This window comes from Malaclemys terrapin, chromosome 9 (assembly GCF_027887155.1).
Source record: "Malaclemys terrapin pileata isolate rMalTer1 chromosome 9, rMalTer1.hap1, whole genome shotgun sequence".
Taxonomy (NCBI): Eukaryota; Metazoa; Chordata; order Testudines; family Emydidae; genus Malaclemys; species Malaclemys terrapin.
The window spans coordinates 99,225,503-99,249,809 of record NC_071513.1 but is presented as its reverse complement, the minus strand read 5'-3'; the positions used below and the strand labels follow the sequence as shown (position 1 = coordinate 99,249,809).

The 24,307-nt window shown below is 45.1% G+C and overlaps 1 pseudogene; it reads right to left on the bottom strand.

Annotated features, from left to right (window-relative positions):
* Window positions 1-6,065: 6,065 nt before the first annotated feature.
* Window positions 6,066-22,620, bottom strand: LOC128843775 (cytochrome P450 2J2-like; annotated as a pseudogene).
* Between the last annotated feature and the right edge of the window lie 1,687 nt (window positions 22,621-24,307).

The following is a 24,307-nucleotide window of genomic DNA, read 5'->3' as shown; positions in this document are numbered from 1 at the left end:
TGATCATTCCTCGCTTCGGACTCCCCCAGTGGATGGAATCTGACAACGGAACACACTTCACATCCCAAGTCGTTCAGAAGATATCGGATGCCCTACAGATCACCTGGAAGCTTCACACGCCATGGCGACCGCAGGCCAGTGGGGTAGTGGAGCATACAAATCAGACACTTAAGCGGCACCTCTCAAAGGTTTGCCAAGAGGCTTCCCTTAAGTGGCCTGATGCTTTGCCCCTTGTTCTGCTCCGCATTCGCACTCTCCCTAAGGGCAGGTTAGGGCTCAGTCCCTTCGAGATTATGTTTGGAAGGGCATGGCCTCTGAATGGTACACCGGTTCTGGCAGGGGAGTGGGAAATGGGGTGTGGCTTCTTATCTCAGTACATGTGCTCTCTGTCTGCTGTTCTCTGTTCTCTCCACAAGTATACCAAAGATTTGCAACCTCTCCCCGCTGGATGCCCCGATCCACTCCTTGCAGCCAGGCGATTCCGTACTCGTCCGGACCTGGAAGGACGAGCCTCTCCAAGAGAAGTGGAAGGGACCCTACACCATCCTGCTGGTCTCCCATACAGCAGCAAAGGTTGTGTTTGTTTTCACAGGACCGGCCTAACCTGGTGGCCTGGTCCCTTTTGTTTTTAATCTGCTTACTATTGGTAATTGTTATTTTGTGGGTATTTGGGGAATTGTGATTGTTAGGCCCTAGGATCACCTGCCCAATATGGGTTCAGATCCAGGGTCTACCATAGTGGTGCTTTTTGCCATAGGGACACTCCTCTTGTTAACTCCCGTTTCCCCCCAGGCACATGCGGGATGGAAAGGAATCCCTACTAACTTAGAGACAAACACATATGAGTCCCTAAAGGTTTGCTTTGCCCAAGAGTTTAACCTCTCCAACTGCTGGGTATGCTCCCAAATCCCACACCATGCTGCAGGGTTACCCTGGAGGGTGGTTCCCCAGAAATCCCGGCATTCTCTCTCATTGAGAACCCCAGCTCCATGGCACTCAATCGTATCTTGTCTATAGAATATGAGAAAACTCAGCCAAAAGCTTGTTGTTCCCTCAAAGGAGGGAACTGTTGGGGTTACTAGGCCTGCCTGAGCCAGAGTTCTTCCATGTTTAAACTCTGTCCTTCCATGTTTAACTCTGATCGACCTTAACAACCAAGGACAGGAATTGGAATGTGTAAACAGCCAGTTAGCAATTACGACCTTGCTCATACTAGGTACCAAACGATAATGATGAGGTTTGCATGTTTCTAGCTGGGGAAGGGGTAATAAACTAAGGGTAAACAGGACCAAATAACTGTTTAGGGAGAAGTTACTAACAAGCTAGATTTATAGCCCTAGAATGATTTAGTTGCTTAAATGTATAACCATGCCTTCGGTAGAGAGGGGAGGGGGAGTAGAGGAGGGGTGGTAGAGAGGGGGAGAGAGGAGGGGCTTAGTTGTAAAATGTATAAAGAAGAGAGAAACTGTTTTTGCTGGTGTGCTTGATTTGAGACTTGCCTGTCTCCTTGCACCACTTTGGGATCTCAAATAAACTTTGATTGTTTCTCCACCCCGGTATGTTTATTGGCGTGAAGCACTCCGGGCACCGAACCCCACTGTTGCTGTCCTCGGGCCCCATGTGCCGGCAACAGGCATGTGTAAGATCCATGGACCTTGCAAAGTGTGTTGTGGGGGGCGTTGATCATTGTAGAAGTGGAGATGGGAATTCAATGGAGCTATGACAATTGACAACAGCTGAGGAGCCTGTCACGGAGTTGGGGAAGACAAGGCCCTGCACCCTCGGCTTTCTGCGATTCACCGTGACTCTCAGCAGGCCAGTAAAACAGAAGGTTTATTTAGACGATAGGAACACAGTCCAAGACAGGTCTTGCAGGTACAGACAACAGGACCCCCTCAGTTAGGTCCATCTTGGGGGGCCAAGGGAGGCCAGGAGATCTGTCTGGCCTCCCCTCCATTTTCCCAGCCAGCCCCAAACTGAAACTCTCCAGCCCCTCCTCTCTGGCCTTTGTCTCTTTCCCGGGCCAGGAGGTCACCCGATCTCTGTTCTCCTTTGCAGGGGAGGGGCCCAGGCTGTCAGTTGCCAGGAGACAGGGTGTCAGCCATTTTCTGTGCAGACCCTTGCACACCCCTGCCCTCTAGGGCCCTGCAACAATCGCACACCCTTATCCCACCACCTAGATACTTAAGAAATGCATAGTGGAAACTGAGGCACCCACACAGTATTTAGAGAAAACATTAAGAACAGTCCCACTTCGTCACAGAGCCGCTCCCTGGCTTCTACAAACAAAGGCACTGAATAGTTTGTGAACAGATTTCAGCAGTTATTCATTTAGACCAGTGGCTCTCAACCTTTCCTGTATTGAGCTCCCATATTAAAACAGGAACAAGTTTTGCAGCGCTCCCATCTCCAGGCTAGTCATAGATGGTGAAGATGGTCTTCGCCCCCTGAGCCTGTCTGCAGCCCTCCCACTTGAGAACCCCAACTCACGATGATCCACCGTTCACTATTTGTTATCTGTAGTTCTTGACGGGATGCTGGAGTGAGAGGAGAATAACAAGTGAGGAATAATGAAGAACACGTTTTCAGAGGAGCACTTGCTCTACTAATATTCACAGAGCTTTCCAAATATATTAACATTTGCATGATTAAGCCAACAGTCCAGTGCTTGTGGACAACAAATAGTCTGGTCACCGGAATAACAGTGGAGTAAATACCCCATGTTTACTTGCTAAACTATTTGCAAATCTCTTTGTATAAGTCAATCGATTCTAATATCCTTTTAGAAGTATTTTTTGTTTTGGAATATCCTGAACAGTGCACATTGCAGGGATAGAGAGCAATGGAATCCCATTAACTGTTACATCTCCTGTCCTCTAACCTCAGCTTTTCTAAAGATCTATCCAAATCTACATATGATGAAGACAACTTGGTTCAGATTATATTTGACTTTTTCTTGGGTGGATCTGAGACCTTAACCACTACCCTGTGCTGGGGCCTGCTTTATATGGTGCTTATTCCAGACATCCAAGGTGAGAGGGATATGCTTACCATGAATCTCATTCACGTAGTTAATTAGCCAATTATGAGCCTTTTTGTAGAAGAATGCAAACACTAGTGGTGGCTGAGCTACAGTCAGAAATGGATGCATGGGGGCAAGATTTTCACTCTCTGGAAACTTAACTTAGTTTTACTGAATGCTGTCAGAATCCTCCATCCTGTACAACGAGAAGAACACGGGCTCAACCTCAAGGAGCTCATAGTCTAAATCTAAGGTAGACAGAACAGTACCCATGGCTGAAGGCACGCAAGGCGAAACGGGAATTCAGCCTCTACAGTAATAGTAGGGTAAACATCCCTGTGCAGTGATCTCTCTGCAGGCTGCCAAAACAGAGCATCAGTAGCTGCTACAGAGCCAGCTGCTTAGGGTGACCAGATGTCCCGATTTTATAGGGACAGTCCCGATTTTTGGGTCTTTTTCTTATATAGGCTCCTATTACCCCCCACCACCTGTCCTGATTTTTCACACTTGCTGTCTGGTCACCCTACAGCTGCTCCATCCTGTACTCTTGCTATCAGAGAAAGGAAAGGCAGAGGTGAGGTTTTTAAGGTCAGGCTTGACAAAGCCCTGGCTGGGATGATTTAGTTGGGAATTGGGGTCCTGCTTTGAGCAGGGGGTTGGACTAGATACCTCCTGAGGTCCCTTCCAACCCTGATATTCTATGATTCTACGATAAACTACGGGTGGATTGGCCAACCTAGATCAAGAGATAATGAAAAAAAACCTTTCTTCCTTTCTTTTATTCTTGAGCCCAGTCTGAAAGCTGCAGAGATCCCTGAGTAAAACTCTGGGCAGGTCTACACTTAAAAGGCGGCATCAGCACAGCTAACCCCCTCCTCTGGCCATTTTGTGAATAGCACCAATAATCTGGTGGGCTCAGACTCTTGAGTGAATTCGCAAATAGTTTTGGGTCGACCAAAACTGCATTTTTCCGCCAATAAACTTTTCACCCCTCTGTAATTTCAGTTCTGTGGGGAATGTGTTGCTCTCAGCAGGTTCTATTAGTTTCCAGTTATATTCTTTTTTTTTTTTTTTTTTTTTTTTTTAAGTTGGGTCTTTAAATAAATAAACAATAACCAACGTATTGCAATGTGTATCACAGCAAATAAAAATGTCAGCGCTAATGAGCCCCTTTGCTGGGTAACAGAAACAACGTTCTATATCTATAGTAGTGTTAACGTTCGTAGGGAAATGGCAGGAGAGGGACGAGGACAGGGGGAAGGTCAGAGGAGGGAAAGGGGAATGGAGATGAGGGATGTAGTTGCACAGGGGGGCAGCAGCATTATGACTGGTTAGGATAGGTTGCCCTCCGATGGGAAGTACTGATGTAGCTATATCCTGTAGATCCACAGACTCTCCCTCCTTCCCGGGAAAGGGTCCTCTTCTCACTGATGAGGATCTCTCAGGGGCTCTGTAACGGGGGTGATACTCCCGTCTCATCTATGGGATCAGGATACCAGCAGGAACATTTCACCTCACTATCAGATTTGTTATTGTTGTTGTTGTTTCCTGAGTTGTCCCCAAGAATAGGGACGGGTCTACTCATTATATTCACTGTTAGGAATGATTTTGTGGTGATCCTTCTCGCTCTCCACAGCATCAGAAATGCTCTAATTTATCCCAACCAGCTAATTTTATCATTAGGGGCCATTCTGCTAGTCCAGGATCACTGGGCCATAATGTACTAGGGCCACCTTTTCTCCTCCCACAAGACTGTTCTCCCTGTTCTGTCACAGTCACGACACCCAGGGAATCTTTTACACAAGGAGAATCCCCAGTGGTTGATTAAGCCAATTTTCCATCCTGTTTGCTCTGCTAAAGGAGCGCAATGGGAGTGGAGCAGGGCCAAAATCCTGGCCAAATATCACTTCCTTGACAACATCTTTATACTCTTTAACCTCCCTCCCCCCCAAAAAATTTAGAATATCTGGAAATGAGCAGTTAAGAGATTCATCCTGTTTCCCACAGCGACACAATCTTTCATCAACTATAACTAACTAAGTACTAAATACTACTAACTATAAACACTAAAACGCTGGCTAACTGATGCAAATGCTACAGGGACCTCCAACTCTCGCCATGGGCAGTGAGAAGGAACTGAGAGAGAGGCGGTGGGCGCCCCTTTTATGCCCTTGCCTGGCAAAAGTTTCCAACTCAAAAGCACTGTGCACACAGACCCCTACAGTGGAATGTATATGGGCACACTCACTCGAAGAACAATGGTTACTATACAGGTAAGTGACCATTCTTTCTTTTCTAATCTTTGACGATGCCCTTCCCCTCCTCTGCTTCTATTGTGTTTAACATCTTTTCAGATTAAAGCATAGTAGATCTTTATGCAAAGAAACACTCAGTTGCTACAGACTTACAGTAGTAGTACATAGATCTTTACAGACTCAACACCTCAATTCACAGTTCACATACATGAATTACAGGATTTATTATATTAAAACCCTGTCACCTCAATATTATAATAAATGACAGCATCTACCTTTTAAATTTCTTCCTCCCACTAGTCAGTTTTCAGGTCAGTGAGAAGTAAAGTCAGACGCTAAATTTCTTTGCTGTAATTTTTTAATGTGTAGCACATCTGGAAGAAATTTACAGACTTTCTGAGCACACAACAATAATGAAACAGTTGCACTGTTCAGTTGCATTGCCCAGGGTCTAGCAGCTTGCGATAATGTGTGATGCTGACACCAGAAAAAGAATAAGAATAAGAGCTGCAAGGAGGAAAGTTATGGGGTCAAGCAATCTTGATGAATGATCCTTCTCCTGATCTCAGAGTAGCAGCCGTGTTAGTCTGTATCCGCAAAAAGAACAGGAGTACTTGTGGCACCTTAGAGACTAACAAATTTATTAGAGCATAAGCTTTCGTGGACCACAGCCCACTTCTTCTTATTAGAGCATAAGCTTTCGTGGACCACAGCCCACTTCTTCGCATCCGAAGAAGTGGGCTGTGGTCCACGAAAGCTTATGCTCTAATAAATTTGTTAGTCTCTAAGGTGCCACAAGTACTCCTGTTCTTTCTCCTGATCTGTGATGCACTGCAGCCTAATGAGGAACAACACAGAGCTTATATGGCTGGGACTGCATTGTGCTCCCCAAAACAAGCTCTGTGCTGATTTCCTTCCCTCCCTGTGGGAGGGTGAACTTGAACGCCCTCAGCAGGTTGGCGAAGAAGATGAAGAGCTCACTCCTTACCAGTTGCTCCCCCAAACACACACGGGACCCTGAAGAAGAGAAGGGGAAGGACAGTAAGTACCCAAGGATTTCTGTCTCCGCCGGCCGCCTTCCAACTTGCAGATACTTTTCAGAAGCAAGATTGTTCATTCTCGTCAGAAAGAAACCTGACTCCCGGATATCACTGCACCTGCCCCCACTCATCAGCAAGAACTTGGCACCTATCATGGGTGTTTATGTGGCTATAATCACAAGCAAAGACACTGTGAAAAGGTGGCTGTCTACTGATCTCGACAGATTTATCTGTGCAATGCTGATCATTATGGAAACGAGCGGGGGGGCTCTGCTGCTTGAGTTGGGAGAGATTACCATACTCAAGGGGACGCTGATGTCCAGTACGAAGCTGGAAAGTTCAACAGCAACAGGCTACTGCTGTGTATATACACACACCCATACACACACAAAGGGTGCTACCCTTCAATTATGAAGATTAGCAGCTCGTCTTATTCTGCTATATATTTCCAGGCACTTTCAGAACTGTTTGATTTTAACCCAAACCTTCTGTTACACAAAGGCATATTCACAATGTGAAGCTCTTCCAGTGGAAGAAATACTCCTTCTGTACACGTAGGCATGATTTATATCTCCACAGGCTACCTTCTAACTTACATGCACTTTTCAGATGCAACATTGTTCATTCTCACCGGAAAGCAAAGGTATTTTTGCTGAACTTGTAATTTTCTCTTGGGACTAATTGACTGAACAATACAAAATGGGGTGTGTGTGTGTGTGTGTGTGTGTGTGTGTGTGTGTGTGTGTGTGTGTGTGTGTGTGTGTGTGTGTGTGTGTGTGTGTAAAGTTTTTTTAAACTACTACTACTTACTAACTACTAAGTACCACTAATAAACACTATAATAAACTAGCTACTAAAAGAGCTGAGAGGACAAACTTGAGGTAAAACTCAACATAGACAATTGCAAAGGCTCCATCTCTGGCCAAGGTTTTTGAGAAGGAATGGAGGGCGGTTCACCCGAGCAATGCTGCATAACAATGGCAGGGAGCACAAGACTGAGTAATACCCATGCATGTGCCAAATGGACACTGCTATGAAATTTCTCCAATCAATGGCCCCGGGGCTCAGCGCACCTAGAGCGGAGCACCCATAGGGATATTACTCAAAGAAGAAGTGTTTATCCATCAGTGCATTTACCTGTTGAGAATGGTAAAAAAGCTTCTCTGTTCACAAAATTTCCTTCCTTATCCAAGAAACGACTTGGGCTGAACTGTCGAGGAGACTCCCATTTCTCAGGATCAAAGAGGACAGAGTCTAAATTTGGCAGAATGAGGGTGCCCTGCAAGGAAGAAGCAGTTGGTTCAGTTCTCTGAGGGCTGGTCTACGCGGTGAGTTTGTGGTGTCATTTCTTGGCTGCACCAACCTGTCATGTGCTAACTGGCCTGTGTAGACCCGCTGGCACACACTAAAAGTTCCCTCATTTACATGAACGTAGTACGGTTTGAAACTGGAAGACATTAATGTGGACGAGGGAACTTCTAGTGCATGCCAGCAGGGTCCGCATGAGCCACTTACTGCACGACACACTCATGTGGAGTAGAATTTATTCTCCACTGGTGTAGACAAGCCCTAAGTCTCTCTCCATCAGATAAGTCAATAAGGAGAGGGACCTGGACAAATTTCAGTTCAAATTTATTGCAATGTGCAGAAGGTCACATGCAGAATTTGTCTGTCACATGATTTGGATTTAAATGGCCTATTTTCAAAACCAAAAACGTTCATGTGGTTTTTCAAAGTGTTTCAGTTATTCATCAAAACCAAAAATTTTGAAATTTCAGGTGTTTGTTTTCTTATCCTGTCTCTCTCTTCCCCCCTCCCCTTTTCTCCTTTCTGCCACTGAATGCAATAGAAGGGATAATGTCTAGTTTTCTTCAATTTTTCCCTTTGCCACCCTGTAACTTTTCAAAGCTTCTCCACATTTTAAAAAGTTATACGGGTCCAGAATTGCAGCGTTTCATTTTTCCTTTTGACAGTCTAAAACTTTTGCAAAGTAGAAAATTCTAAATTGTTAGAAAAGTATTTTGAATTTTTTTTTCAAAACAAACAAACAAAAACAGTGGTTCCATTTAGAACCCTGCAGAATGGGACCAAAGTTGAAATTTCAAATATTGTAGTGAAATGGTTTTTCCATGTTTTGACCAGCTGTAGTCACACAGTGACAAGCCTGTCTACACAGGAGTAATTCAGAAGATACTGGACATTAAACTGTTTATTTCAGACTGTCATTTTCTAGCTTGCTACCGGCAGCGGCCACGTTGCAGAAAAGCAATAATATTTATGTCACCAGTGACATGGAGCCCACTTTTACTTCTAATATCCAACCTTTAAAGACACTGACAACAGTTGGGCTGTTTCAGCATTTGCTGGAGAAGCAAATTTGCTAGAGGGCCAATTCAGAAAAGCACTTAAGTCCATCCTTCTTCTGGAGATCATTTAACTATGTGCTTCACTAAAAGAGAGTCTTAAAGTCCGTGACTTAAAAAGAGCTTAAGCATGTGTCCTTAATATGGATGCTTACCTGAATCAGGCCTCAGTAAGAAACTTTAAAAAAAAACCATGAGAGAGACAGTAATATATTTGGAATCATGAGTTGACATGGCTTCCTAATGCACTACACCCCGTCAGTGGGAGAAGGGGGTTATAAACGTGCAGAGAGATGACACCTCTTTCACAGATATTACACAGAAGACGAGCGTATCGAAGTGAACAATGTCTCTGTACCTTTGGAATGGGAAAGCCCTGCAGCGTTGTATCCTTCTCACTTTCTCTGGGGATCGTGATTAAAACAATGCTACAGTAACGCTGGATCTCATGAATCACGGCATTGGCGTAGGGCAGTTTCTTTCGATCCTCATAGCAGATTAACTGGGAGGGACCCAGCACAGTGTCCAGCTCCTTCTGGACTTTCTCTGAGGAAAAGCATTCAGCTTTAGAGATGGAAGAAGAGCATATATTCTGCACACTGTGTATTTATTATGGGCACTTTCATTTCCCTTTTGGCTGTTATAATGATAAGAATACAATAAAGTAAATAATTAAAAGAATTGTAATTATTTGAAAACATAAAAGTAAATAAAGAATAAGAATATTTTCAAATTCCAGGACAAATGACTAAATTATAATTTGACTTTTCACATACTTCTGGGTTGCATCTTCAGATAATTCATTTAAACAAACACTAGGAGGCAGTAAAGTCTTACCATCTGCCCATTCCCCATGAGATAGCTGATTTGGGGATCTTTTATAAAATTAGTCTTGCAAGTTGTTGTATTTATAGTTAGGCTCTGAGAGTGAACCATAAATAAAACATTAACTGTTTATTAAGAAATTAATTCAGTGACACCATCAAGGAATCTATTTGGCCCTCATAGGAGACAGAATGACAACACATTTAGACCACAAGAAAAACACTGCATCATCACAAAACTCTGAGGGTAGGAATATACTCCGAGAGCAAGATAACATTACCTAGCAACTACTGAGCACTAATGAACCCTTCACTGGTTGTCACATACCCCACAAGATTTTATTCAGCTTACAAATGTTAAAGGTTTAGAAAAGCAGTTAAGTAATAATTGATCTAAGATTAATTTCTGAAGTTCAATTAAAACTGGAAATGCGTGCATACCCCTCCGCTCCAGCATTCCAGAACCAAGGATACAAAAACCTTCTCCTCACTCAACTCAATTCCTCTCTGAATCCTGGCACACACTTTAGATCTCCAATGCTGAGAGGAAGAGGGAAGGTCAATGTGAATCTGGGGAGGCATTGCATTCAGAAAGCAAAAGTTACTCCAGTGTATAGCCTCTTTTGCAACCTTAATTGTAACAGGTACCACTAATGCCAACACGTGGCCTGTTAACCCCATATCCAACCAATCACAATTCTATACTATGCAACTATACCCCACCTCCTTGGTCTCCCAGTCTTCCTTTTACCTTCTCTTTGTCCAGTGGAGGGCAACAAAAATGACTAGGGGGCTGGAGCACATGACTTATGAGGAGAGGCTGAGGGAACTGGACTTATTTAGCCTGCAGAAAAGAAGAGTGAGGCGGGATTTGATAGCAGCCTTCAACTACCTGAAGGGGGGGTTCCAAAGAGGATGGAGCTTGGCTGTTCTCAGTGGTGGCAGATGACAGAACAAGGAGCAATGGTCTCAAGTTGCAGTGGGGGAGTTCTAGGTTGGATATCAGGAAACACTATTTCACTAGGAGGGTGGTGAAACACTGGAATGGGTTACCTAGGGAGGTGGTGGAATCTCCATCCTTAGAGGTTTTTAAGGCCTGGATTGACAAAGCCCTGGTTGGGATGCTTTAGTTGGGGTTGTTCCTGCTTTGAGCAGGGGGTTGGACTAGATGACCTGCTGAGGTCTCTTCCAACCCTAATCTTCTATGATTCCTACTTCTCTTGTATAATCATCTCACATGTTGCCATTAATATTATTATGAAAGAGAATACTGCTATGGGTACCCGCATGGCCCCACAGTATGCCAACATTTTTACGGCTGACTTAGAACAACGCTTCCTCAGCTCTTGTCCTCTAGACCCCCTCCTCTACTTGCGCTACATTGATGACATCTTCATCATATGGACCCATGGGAAGGAGGCCCTTGAAGAATTCCACATGGATTTCAACAATTTCCACCCCACCATCATAATTCATAATTCAAAATGATCTGGACAAATTGCAGAAATGGTCTGAGGTAAACAGGATGAAGTTTAACAAAGACAAATGCAAAGTGCTCCACTTAGGAAGAAAAAATCAGGTTCACACATACAGAATGGGAAGAGACTGTCTAGGAAGGAGTACGGCAGAAAGGGATCTAGGGGTTATAGTGGACCACAAGCTAAATATGAGTCAATAGTGTGATGCTGTTGCAAAAAAAGCAAACGTGATTCTGGGATGTATTAACAGGTGTGTTGTGAGCAAGACACGAGAAGTCATTCTTGCGCTCTACTCTGCTCTGGTTAGGCCTCAACTGGAGTATTGTGTCCAGTTCTGGGCACCGCATTTCAAGAAAGATGTGGAGAAATTGGAAAGGGTCCAGAGAAGAGCAACAAGAATGATTAAAGGTCTTGAGAACATGACCTATGAAGGAAGGCTGAAAGAACTGGGTTTGTTTAGTTTGGAAAAGAGAAGCCTGAGAGGGAACATGATAGCAGTTTTCAGGTATCTAAAAGGGTGTCAGAAGGAGGAGGGAGAAAACTTGTTCACCTCAGCCTCTAAGGATAGAACAAGAAGCAATGGGCTTAAACTGCAGCAAGGGAGGTCTAGGTTGGACATTAGGAAAAAGTTCCTAACTGTCAGGGTGGTTAAACACTGGAATAAATTGCCTAGGGAGGTTGTGGAATCTCCGTCTCTGGAGATATTTAAGAGTAGGTTAGATAAATGTCTATCAGGGATGGTCTAGACAGTATTTGGTCCTGCCATGCGGGCAGGGGACTGGACTCGATGACCTCTCGAGGTCCCTTCCAGTCCTAGAATCTATGAATCTATAAGAGTTCCAGCTTGTAGCACTGTACAGCTTTAGTTAGCTTGATTAGCAATTTTTCAAATAATCCTTAAAGTTCACCTTTAAATCCAAAAAACCCCCAAGGAATATTTTCCGTTTAAAGCCGCAGCATCTCTTTCCAGAATTCTGTTCGCACCAGGTGGCTGTAGGAGGTTTAATGGTGCTTCAGGGGAGCTGTAGTAACATACGTACTTTCGTGGGTCAGAACCTCACTTCTTCAGATGCAAGTACTTACTTGCATCTGAAGAAGTGAGGTTCTTACCCACGAAAGCTTATGCTCCCAGTACTTCTGTTAGTCTCAAAGGTGCCACAGGACCCTCTGTTGCTTTTCACAGATTCAGACTAACACGGCTACCCCTCTGATACTTACTTTGGCTATCTGAGCCAGATAGTAGTTAATGAAATCCTGTGGTTTGTCTGGTATGCCTCTCTCCTTGTGGCTTCTGATCTCCTTCCTTATGAAAGAACGCACAAACTCACAGCAAGAGTTTGCCTTCTGTTGAGGCCCTGGGAGATGATGCATGAGCCAGGGGAGAAGTTCAAATAGCTGTGGAAGAGAGAAATGGAAGGAACGGAGAGTTACTTAACATTAGAAAGGTAACGGTAGATCTCAGAATAGACATTTTGGTAGTGGAATCAGTGAATTTATTACTCCCATGAGTACATTTCAGCATCATATAGAAAAATAACATTGGGAACACGCTGTTTCTATTTTGGGACTGAGAGCGCACATGCTGCATGATTTCTATCCCTGTGTTTACAAAGGGATCCTCAGAATTATAGCCTAATTCCAGCTCAAACACTACCTAGATTATAATTGCCATGACAATGCTAAAACAATCACATTAAGACACTGGGAGAGCAAGACGCAGAATCATGGACTTTTTTTTAATCCGTCTCAGCAGCTTATTAAAAAAAGTGATATGTAGGGCCAAATTCCGCCCTGACTTCAATGGGGTTGCACAGGGTGAAAGGCACAGCAAAATCTGGCCAATAAGATTCAGAATACACTTGATATGTTTAAGGATCTTTTGTGTCCCTGCATATTTATACAAAACTTTCAGAACCAGATGTAAAATATTTATGTTATAGATACTTCAAACTTGAGGCACAGAGGATAGAATAGGAGGTGACAGCTCATGAAATGTACACAGGGTTCATCTGTTGCCCTGTTCCTTAGCAGCCTGAATTCAAGTCGCTCAAGATCCCAGGTACCAAACTTCCCTATTCTCAGGTTTTCAATCAATTCCTCCCTTATAAGTAAGTAGATCCAGGTTGGCATCTCTCTGGCACATCTGCTGGAGTGAAAATGAAAAATTCCTGAACCAATTTTAACAATACAGGTTGAACCTCTCTAGTTCAGCACTCTCTGGTCTGGCAACATCCGTGGTCCGGCATGATTTTATTTTGTTTTTTATGCTTTATCTACTTATTTCCTTGTGCCAATACAGTAAAATTGTGTAACAACCCTAACACTTTGTTATGAAGACAGCCAGTAAACCTTGGCTAGGCAGTGTTGCAAGCGTTGTTCCGTTTATTCGCCTCGACGAGATAAAAATAAAAAGACCCGCTCGCTACAATAGTGACCTCCCATAGTTCAGCAAATTCTCTGGCTCGGCACCGGTCAGGTCCCAAGGGTGCCGGACTAGAGAGGTTCAACCTGTACTTAAAACAACAGAATACTGTATTCGCACCGGACTTTACTTACATTCCTGTTGTGTAGCAAATATAGCCAAACATGTAATGTCTATTGTCTACACAAAGTACAGGGCCACTTTATCACCTAGAAATAGACAATACAACCACATAGATTCCTCATTGTCTGTCCATGCTTTGTAAGTTCGCCCAAACTATTTCACATTCTCCACTACCAAGGTACATCTCCCTGACTGATCAAACACTTTTGACACAGTGCCATCCATTACTTTTTATTCCCCTTCTCTCTCCCCTGCAGGGATTATATAGTATCCCTCTAGTTAAGTGAACCATCATCTTCAGTTATGCCACTAAGTCAAAACTCATTGGCTTACTTTACAGTGTGGCTTCCACATGAGCAACACGCATCCTCCCACAAATATTCTCACAATCCTGACATGGATTGTCTTGTGGCATGGGAGTCCTGTTTCCATTGCATAACTCAATCCTACTACCATCCACCCATTCGCCAGGAGGAGAAACCAGCAGAGGGATCATTACAGGATCTGCCCACTCAAAACCATTATTTGTCATCCTAAGACGTGCTGTACATTCATACCACCATGCCATCACAAACCCATGCCTCTGACTTTACAGGATAAACATTATTAACACATAATATCTAAAGGCAGAATATCAAATCACAAACTTGACTGTGTTACATCTTAATAACAGCAATGTTCCCAGCACATGACAGTTCAGCATCGTAAGTATCTGACCGATACTGGGAAATTTTAACAAACAGCATCAGACTCCTGCTTGAGCCACCCAGGCTCAGGGTGCTCTGTTACAAACTCTAGTAGTTCCAGGCACTGCTGAGTTCTTTAAATGATCATGTTCACAGTCAAACCGTTCATCTGCATTTCTCATTTCAAAAGAAAAGAGATTATTTGCTCACCAAAAAATGGCAACTGTTCCCAAAAGCCAATATAAAGTCGAAGGCTTCAATCAGTTGGTGGAAGGTTTCATCCTCTAAGGAGAAGCGATGTCCAAAAACCACAGCACAAATCACGTTTGAGACAGCATGAACAATGGGGACAGAAGGATCCAGAGATTTCCCTGCAAACAGTGTGATGAGTATTATTAATACTGCCTGTTACTGCTTCTCTATCTAGTGGGATAGGTAAAAATTGCACACAATCCCAGAGACCACCTATGTCAATTCCATTGTTGGAAGAGAGACCAAAATTCAACAAGAAAAGTAAATATAAAGAAATAAAACCGCCCCCCAGAAAGCAGCTTGCTCAGAAAAGGGCAAATTGTTAAACTAACTCTCCCCAGCCCTTGTGCTCACAGAAAGATTCCAGTATACAGATTCTAAAGGAACTTATATTTTAAAAAAGGCATCACAATATGTCAAACAAAACACAAGGGTAGGGAAAAATAAACCCATGTCAGTGAACCATTCAAGCAGCCAGGAATAACCTATCTAAAGACCACCCCCCTTTTCCTTTGACCCCTCCCCCATCTTACTCCAGAACAATAGAATAACTATAAATAAGACTATTTACAAGTACAATCCATTAGCCAATGGCACGATCGGATCAACATTCCCCTCTCACTAAAATAGGTTCTAGCGTCCCATGCTGAGAGAGACCTTTTGCTGAGTGTGTAATTGCTGTGTGTAATTTGTTGTACAGTTCCTGCACACTCGGTATCTAACTCACTGTCTTGTAAGTATATAAAAAGAGAGATTGTAAATAAAACCTATATTGATTTTCTTCTCCTATTCCCCCACCTTGTAGTCAAGCTCTTCCCTCTGGTCAGTACAACCACTGGCATTTGTTTTACATTAGAACGAAGTTGCTCTGGGTTTAAGCTCTTTCTCAAGCTATGTGGTTGAGGTGCCTTGGACACGTCACTTAACCTCCCTGTATCGAAGTTTCCTTAGCTTTAGGGCATGGCTACACTTGCAGATGTAGAGCACTGTGAGTTAAACCAGCCTTCGGAGAGCGCAGTAGGGAAAGCGCTGCAGTCTGTCCACACTGACAGCTGACAGCGCACTGGCGTGGCCACATTTGCGGCACTTGCAGCGGCATTGGGAGTGGTGCATTATGGGCAGCTATCCCAGCATGCAAGTGACTGCAACGTGCTTTTTAAATGGGGGGGCGTGGAGTGTGACAGGGAGTGTGTTGTGTGTATATGGGGGGAGAGAGAGGGGTTTTTGGGGGGCTGAGAGCATGTCAGCATGCTGTCTTGTAAGTTCAGACAACAGCAGACCCCTCCCCCCCCGCCTCTCTATCTTACACACAGCATTGCACAGTAATGGTTGCTTTTTCTCGGAGCAGATAAGCAGCCGGCTGTCAGAAACGGAGCTTTGGAAGGGCATATCTGCATGCCTGCAGTGATTCCAAAACAATGACAACAGTGGCCTCTTGACTTAAGGGAATTATGGGATGTTTCTGGAGACCAATCAAAGCGCAGTAATGCAACACCCCATTCACACTGACGCCCGGGCGTTGTAGCCAAGGCGCATCAAACATTATTCCACTTGCCGAGGTGGAATACCAGGAGCGCTCTAGCCCTGGAGTCAGAGCGCTCTACATGCCTTGCCAGTGTGGACAGGTAGTGAGTTAGGGCGCCCGGGGCTGCTTTAATGCGCTCTAACTCGCAAGTGTAGCCAAGCCTTTAGAGAGGTAAGGGATACTGTGAGACTTAATTCATTACTGTTATCTAGGTACTCTGATACATTCGTGATGAGTGTCAGAGCTGCCGATAAATAATCAATTAACACGGATACAGAAGAACGCGGACCCTAAAGCCTCCGTCCTAGCTCCCAACCCTGGGCTTTTATATGTAGCTCTTTTGAGAATGAAATCTTCATGTTAGGAATAAAATACATGCTAGTGAGACTCAGCTCTGCCTGTAGACCTGTATTCCACTCCAGTGATTCAATGAAACGGCCCCAAGAACTACAGATACTCCATTCTGGAGCAGAGGGAGCCTGCTTAGTCTCACAGACTAGTTCACATGCTGGCAACACAACTGTAGTTAAAAACCACTTTAGCAGTGACGTACCTTTCACAGTCTCAAAGTACCCCACCAGGTGACGGGCCTCCTCTTGGATTTGGTGCTCCAGGCCTTTCTTGCCCAGCCCCAGGTTCCGCAGGGTCATCAGCCCAAAGCGTCTCTGCTGCTTCCAGGTGTGATCACTTGAGAACATAATACCTGAGGCCATTGAGAATCAGTTACCTGTCACACTAATATTTATGAAAAGCAAAACTATGTACACATCCCTACAATATATTTTCTATCATTAGGACTAAATCCAGAACCATGGGGCTTAGTTCTTTTATCTGAGATCTTGCTGTGACATAGAAACAACATGGATTGGAACCATCCGAGAAAAGTCTCCTGTTAAAAAAGGGATTGTTTGGTTGGTTTTTATTGTAAACGTGAAATTAAAAAGCTGAAGATAAATGGATGTTATTCACCAACAGTAATTCTTGTTCTCTGACTGAGTTGCCTCCATAGAAACCCAATTTAGGAATGGTTACAAAAAGTCACTGACTCTTTTGGGGCAGTGGTTGGCAATTAAAGGGTGTGCGCCATTCCCTTGAGCTCTACACTCTACATAGCGAGAGTATACAGAACCCACTCTCTTCCAGCCCCTCAGTTCTTCACTACCCCCAAATGCCCTATTTGCAGCTGGGCTCTGAAGCAGAGGGAAGGAGGGAGGGTCTGTGTGAAGGACACACATCCAGAGAATGTAAGTTACTGTAGGCAGGTAACCCCGTTTTCTCCTTCATGACACTGTCTTCGCAAAGCTTCCCAGGAGGCATTTATCCAGCAGTGACTTCCTTGGGAAGGAGGGTTGGGGAGCCCCGATAGTCGAATAGCTGCCCTCCCAAAACCAGCCTCTGCTCTTGATGCAGTGTCAAGAGAATAGTGGTTAGTAAGAGTGTGAAGCAAGCTCCACCCAGCAGCCCTATAGAGTTCATATAAAGGCTCAGTGCAGCTATGTGCCATTGTGGCTGTCCTCTCCTGAGTTGACTGGGCCCTGAGACATTCAGACATAGGCACATCCCCTAGTTCAGGGCATGAAGGGGTGTAAATCCTTATCCACATAGATAGCCTTTAAGTCAAGGTCACTTGACTTTGAGACTTTTCTCCAAAGGCCACAAATATTCTCTTGGACCTTCTCAACAGCTTAATTCTAGGACAGACAAGGTAGGTGAGGGAATATCTTTTACTGGACCGACTTCTGTTGGTGGACGGTACAAGCTCTTCCTCAGGTCTCATTCTAAGACAGGCTTTCCCACCATTTTCATAAGATGGACCACATCCTCATAAAGAGATTGTAAATGTTGGGAGACACAATCACAAATCCACCCCTGTGGGAATTAGAGCAGCTGCTTACCTGGACAAACAGACTTAGCAGAGTGCTTTTAGCTTCTTATAATGCACTTTGGAAACAAGGAGGCAAACTGGCACCATGTGACCAGCCAGGTTTCTGCTGGCCACCAGAAAGTCCTCAGCAGTCTATCAGGGAGGTCTTGGGGTTGCAGATACCGTTAACCAGACTTATGGGAGGTCCTTTGAGCCCTTTGAGTCTTGCACTCTATACAATCTTTTGCTGAAGTTTTTCTTCTTCATGACCAGAACCTCAGTGGAGAGAATTTTGGCATTGCAGTCCCTGATGGCCCACCCACCTGATAACATATTCCACAATGACCCGGGGGTTCCAAGGCCTCATCCCAAATTTCTGTTCAACATTGTATCTGAGTTTCATTTCAGACTATACCTCTGCCTGTACTTTCCACTAACCCCATTAGTTAATGCTTCAACCCAAGGTTCCCTAACTGCCGCTTGTGTGTAAGGAAGTCTTGCTGAGTTTAAGGGGTGCAATTACATCCCGGCAGCTGGCAATTAGGGGTGGTGGGACTACGTTCCACCTTTGATGTTCCAGTCGTTAGCCACAACAATCCCCAGTCACTACTGCCCTGCACCTTGTGCTGTCACTTACACCAATGCAGAGTGGAAAACATCATCACTATGATTTGACAGCATTTTGCACCCACTTCGCACAGGTGTGAATGATGACACAAGCTGCAACACAACGGTGAAACAGACCCTATGTTGTATTTACCAGATGACTTGTGAGTGCAGCGTGCAGCACTCCCTACTGTGGATATCACGTGGGGCTGGGACTTCTCCAGTGCACCCAAGGGACTCTTGGTGGGGCCCATGATCTACTTAATCCTCACCTGGAGTCTCTGTAGCAAGGCACCAGATAGAGCAAGGTCAGTGTGGTGACATCGGGCCTCTGAACGGCTATTTCTGATTAGCCCCTCAGAGAAAACGAATGGAGCCCCTTCTGTTTCTCAAGAACCAGTAACCAGCGAGGGGAAAGAGAGGGAGTTGGAATTAGCAGTTTACATTTTTATTTTTATTTTTATTTTGGGGCAGTCTTGTGATCTTTGGTGATGTCAGAAAAGTTTCTCTGGATTTGAGGATTACTAGCATCCATCTTGTGAATTTTGCCCTTATTCACAACGGCGGCCTTTTCCCATTACTTCACAAAGGAATGAATTCCTGATGGCAACAATTTCCCTATAGCCTCTGCTTGCCCCTAGTAAAAATGATCGCTAACCCCCTTTGTTTCCAGTGCTGCCATAAGGGAAGACAACCATAAGGCAAAGGCAGGGCAGCTAAGGAACCGAACAGGAAACGGTGAGGAGCCGAGGGACTGTGTGAGGTAGGAATGGGACTTGGAAGAGACTGGAGGGAGTTCAGGGAAATGCATATGTGCTGGGTGGTGAATATGAAGGAGCCAGAGGGAGACTGAATGTATGCGGAGGAGTGGAAAGGCAAGAGGAAGAATGAGGAGAAGGAGGAACACAGTATAGGGTGCAGGGGAAGATTTATCCTTTCCATTTGCCAATCGTTTGAAGACAGGGGTCTCCAGCCGTCCAGAAAACTCTTCAGGGTGGGTGTTCAGCCCATCCTTCCCTGCTTGGAACCCATGCAGTACGACCCCAGGGGTGTGTCCCAGCCACAAAGTGAAGATGTTGCCATGAACTTCTGCCATCTGTGGGTTGGACCAGTGCCAGAACAGCACAGGTGAAAAAACATCATGCCAAACAGTCAGGATTAGGCCCTACCAAATTCACGGCCATGAAAAACACGTCATGGACCGTGAAATCTGGTCTTTTCTGTGCTTTTACCCTCTACTATACAGATTTCAGGGGGTCGCAAGGTTATTGGAGGGGGGTAGCAGTATTGCCACCCTTACTTCTGCACGGCCTTCAGAGCTGGGCGGCCAGAGTGGCGGTTGCTGATTGAGGGCCCAGCTCTGCAGGCAGCAGCGTAGAACTAAGGGTGGCAATACCAGACCATGGCATCCTTCCTTCTGCGCTGCTGCTGGCGGCGGCTCTGCCTTCTGAGCCGGGCTCCCGGCCAGCAGCTGCCCCTCTGCAGCTGCCCAGCTCTGAAGGCAGCACCGCCACCAGCAGCAGCACAGAAATAAGGCTAGCAGTACCGCTAACCCGCCCCCCCACAATAACTTTGCGACCCCCCTACAACTCCTTTTAGGGGCAGGACCCCGACTATCACAACACTACGAAATTTCAGATTTAAATATCTGAAATAATGAAATTTACGATTTTTAAAATCCTATGACTGTGAAATTAACCAAAATGGACTGTGAATTTGGTAGGGCCTTAGACATGATGAACCTGCTCTCTTCTTTGAGAAGGGTGATTCAGGGGTTCAGTACTGAGGCAGGGACCGTCTTTTTGTTCTGCTTGCACAGCACAGTTGTATTCATTTAGATTATATAAATAGGCCTAAAGAGTCAAATGTGTGAACATGACCCTGTCACTGTCCAACGTTAAAGAGTTTTAAACAAGGTTTGGGGTTAGGTATACAGAAACCTGAGCCTGCTTAGTACCATGGCAAACACCATTACCAATCCTATTAAAGATAGAGAAAAAGAAGGAAAAACAGTTAAAGTGTTTGAAAGTAAGGCTTTCATTTTAAGAGTGTCCCTTGTTCCCTACCTGTAGCTGGAGAAAATTTTTAAAAGGAGACCACCCCTCTATTTAACAGCCTCTTAGTCGGTATTAAAGATGGTGATCATTGTCTTTCTGGGGAAAAGAGAAGTTAGTTGAGATGAGCTGGAGCTCCTTGTTAAAGTCCAATCCCATTTCCTAGCAGACAAAACTAGACAAACGCACACACGAGGGGAGAGAAAAGAACAGCAAAGATCAAAAATGCCATTTCTGTCTCTGGTGTTGACTCTTCCTTGCAACCAGGGCCGGCTCCAGCTTTTTTGCCGCCCCAAGCGGCGAAGCGGGGAAAAAGAAAAGATAAAGCCGCAATCGGCGGCACTTCGGTGACAGCTCCACCGTGCCGCTTTCATTTTTCAGCGGCAATTTGGCGGCGGGTCCTTCGCTCTGAGAGGGACTGAGGGACCCGCTGCTGAATTGCCACCGAAGATCTGGACGTGCCGCCCCTTTCCATTGGCCGCCCCAAGCACCAGCTTCCTTCGCTGGTGCCTGGAGCCGGCCCTGCTTGCAACCTCATTGCTGGAAAAACACAGGCATGGCACACAGAGTGATCGGCCACTCCGAGACCTGGCAAATTTGTACTAGCATCGGGCTGTTTAGGACATTGCTTTTAACCACTCCTTTGACCAGGCTTACATTGTATTGCCAAATATACAGTCTTGGCCAGACTCTTATTAGACAGGAGGCAAAAGGGAGAGGGATAGCAAGAGAAGAAGAAATAAGGTGAGGAAGGAAAAGGGCACACAACGGGGTTGTGGGGAGATGACAAAGTCTCACACCTACAATTGGAGCCAGATTTAGTGGCTGGAGTTTCTAAAGAGCTCAGCACATTGGTTGCTCTCTTGAAAATCTGATCCCAGTTGTGGGTGTTGAACATTTTATAAAATCTTTCCCTGTGATATCATGAAAATCTGGCCCCACATGCTCAGTGTGGACAAAACCTTTCCCCTCCCAGCTCTATTCCCCTGCATCATCGGCCACCTAACGTGTATCTTCCTCTCTACAGACTTCCTGAAGTCTGCCAGATAGGTGCCACTTTGATGGGCTTCATAAAACCTGATGGAGCGGGACTCCCTCTTCTGCACAGTTTATACACCACCACACTTTAAATTATGGAACAACAGGTGTGGCAGATGGCTAGATTTGGTTTTTCAGTACATATCATACATCCTTCTAAACATTTATTTAATGGGAAGTCTAAAAAATAAGCCAGCGCTTTAAGGGTCAAATCCAATATATTTGAACATTTCTACAATATGAAAATGTATTCCTTCTTCCTCTTCACGAGGCAGAAATACTGTCCTCAGTGTTGTTTAATTCTTATGCACATCAAGGTTCCACATACATTTGACACAAGCCCTATTTAAAAATGACAGAATGATCCAAGTTGACTTTCATAGCTCCAATTCTTAAGATAAAACTTTCTTTAGCATGAAAAAAAAAAAAACCCTACCTTATACTACCAATAAATGCAACTAATTTTCCCTGTCAGCTTATTAGTCCATTAGTGAGTTATCTGGAAATACATACCTTATTGAGGCTGTCATGATCAACTTTAAAGTTCAGCTTCCAAGAATGGGGCATGGGGTTGGTCCCGGAGGAAGGCGTCTATGTGCCCATTGCAACTTCAGACACTGCACTGTCAGGAGAAACACAACCAGCCCTATGAGAGTCTCGCATATTGTCAGTATTTTACTGCTGCGTTATAGGGCTACTCTCTGAAAAGTCTGTTGCAGATATACAGGCTGAACCCTCTTTATCTTGCTTTTATAAGCTCTGTGTCTCTCTCCACTCTCGCTCCCGCCCTTTTCTTAGAGTCTCAGGATGTTCACCTTCCAGAGTGTGTTTAATATATTATGATGTTGTGTTAAACCTCTTGGATAACAGCTATCCTTCATTGGGATAAACGTATGACACAGCTAATCTCCTTTAGAGCTGAAGCAATAGGAGCCTCCACCCAAAACACAGGCGCATATGAGACACTTTTACAGAACTTTTAGTGCTCCGTAGCAGGGTCCGCATGGCCAGTCAGTGTGTGGCGTGGCAGGCTAGGCCACGGTAGACTTACACCCCAGCTTGCCACATGTTAACGGGCCCTATAGACATGCCTTTGAGGGCCTGTGGAATTTGCCATGGAACTGGAGTCTTTCCTGGCACCAGCCCACCAGAAGAGGAAGAAGCACTAGTGAGGAAGATGGACACTGATCATCATGATCGCTGTCAGTACAGCTCTGTGTCTAATACATATAGTGGGAAAGGGGATTCTAATTTGGTTCATGACAGAATTGTACTGAAAGGGGTTAGTGGCTGCCATCAACCACAGACCTGATTGAAATTGATAGGTGTGCTGAGCGCCCTTCATTCAGGCTAAAGACAGAAGCAATTACATACCCCCTTTGTGGTCATGGCTGAATCAGTGGAGACTTCCGCCCAAAGCAATGGCCACCTGCGAGGCCTGGGTAGAGGTTTACCCATGTGAGCCAAAGGGTTTATCTGGGGACTGACTGCAAATGCTGGATTGGGGAATTCATCCGTTGGAGCTGTGTGTCTGTGTGGGGTAGAGGCTCTACCCCACCCAAAGCACACCGGAGAGGCTGCAGCACACCTGCCTCTATCAACAGAAGGGGGGAAACATGGGCAGTTCAGGTGTCGTTCCTGAGTTGACAGTGCTTTCGAGAGAGATTGCAAGAGTTCCTTCCAGAATTAGCCTGAAGCTGCAAAACTTGCAACAAGACCAGAAGCGTTTGCAACAGCAGGCATGTGAAACTTCAGGACAATCCAGATCTCGGGTGAGGAGGCGAGGGGACAGTTTGAAATGTTGGCTTCAAATAAGGAGCTGGCTTCAGATTTACAGCTCTGAAAACACCCTGAGATCTGAAAGTCGCACTGGTTTTTTCCTTCCTACCCATTGTCTTTAGTGTATTTGCATAGGTGTAACACTTGGGAGCTTGGCAAAGAATTCTGTTTATGATGCCATAGAATCCAGCTCTCTCCCTCTCCCTCTCTCTTTTAGCCATTTGGCTCTGCATGGCTAACTAACAGAAACAAAAAATAAGCTGATATGGGTCTGATACCCACAGGCAGTAGGTGCGCATTGAGTCAGAAGGGCCATCTGACCATTCACTTTAAATTAACAAGATGCTATTATTATATTTGGCACTCTGATTTCTCTTAATCCACGTGACAATTGAACACAACAAAACAAAAACTCATAGCTGAAAGGCATAATCACACCTGTAACTCAGACACTTGTTTGGCATTTAACTGAATTTCCTGGAGTTCATTCTTTACTTAACAAATTATTGACACTAAAATGTAATATACATATATATAATATCTCATTTAAGCAGTTGTTTCAGTGTGCCTGCTACAGTTTCCAGACTCGTATCTCTTCATCAGAATCAAGGTCACTGAATCAGACTCTGAGCACATTGTGTACCTGCTATTGACTCCAACATTTTAGTGCCAATAATTCGTTAAGTACAGTATGAATTGGGAGCAGCCCAGCCCCTCTGCGATCCACCCCGGCTGCCTCTGCCCGGCCTGGCCCCACGTGCCCAGCCCGGCCCCCGAGCCTGCCTGCTGGGACGGGGGAGCCCAGATCCCCAGCCCCAGGCCTGCCTGCAAACAGCCTACCCTCCTGCACCCCAACTCCCTGTCCTGAGTCCCCTGCCTGCACCTCTCACCCCAAATCCCTGCCCTGAGCCCCATTCCTGCCCCCCAACTCCCTGCCCTGAGCCCCCTGCCTGCACCCCTGTACCCCTCCTGCACC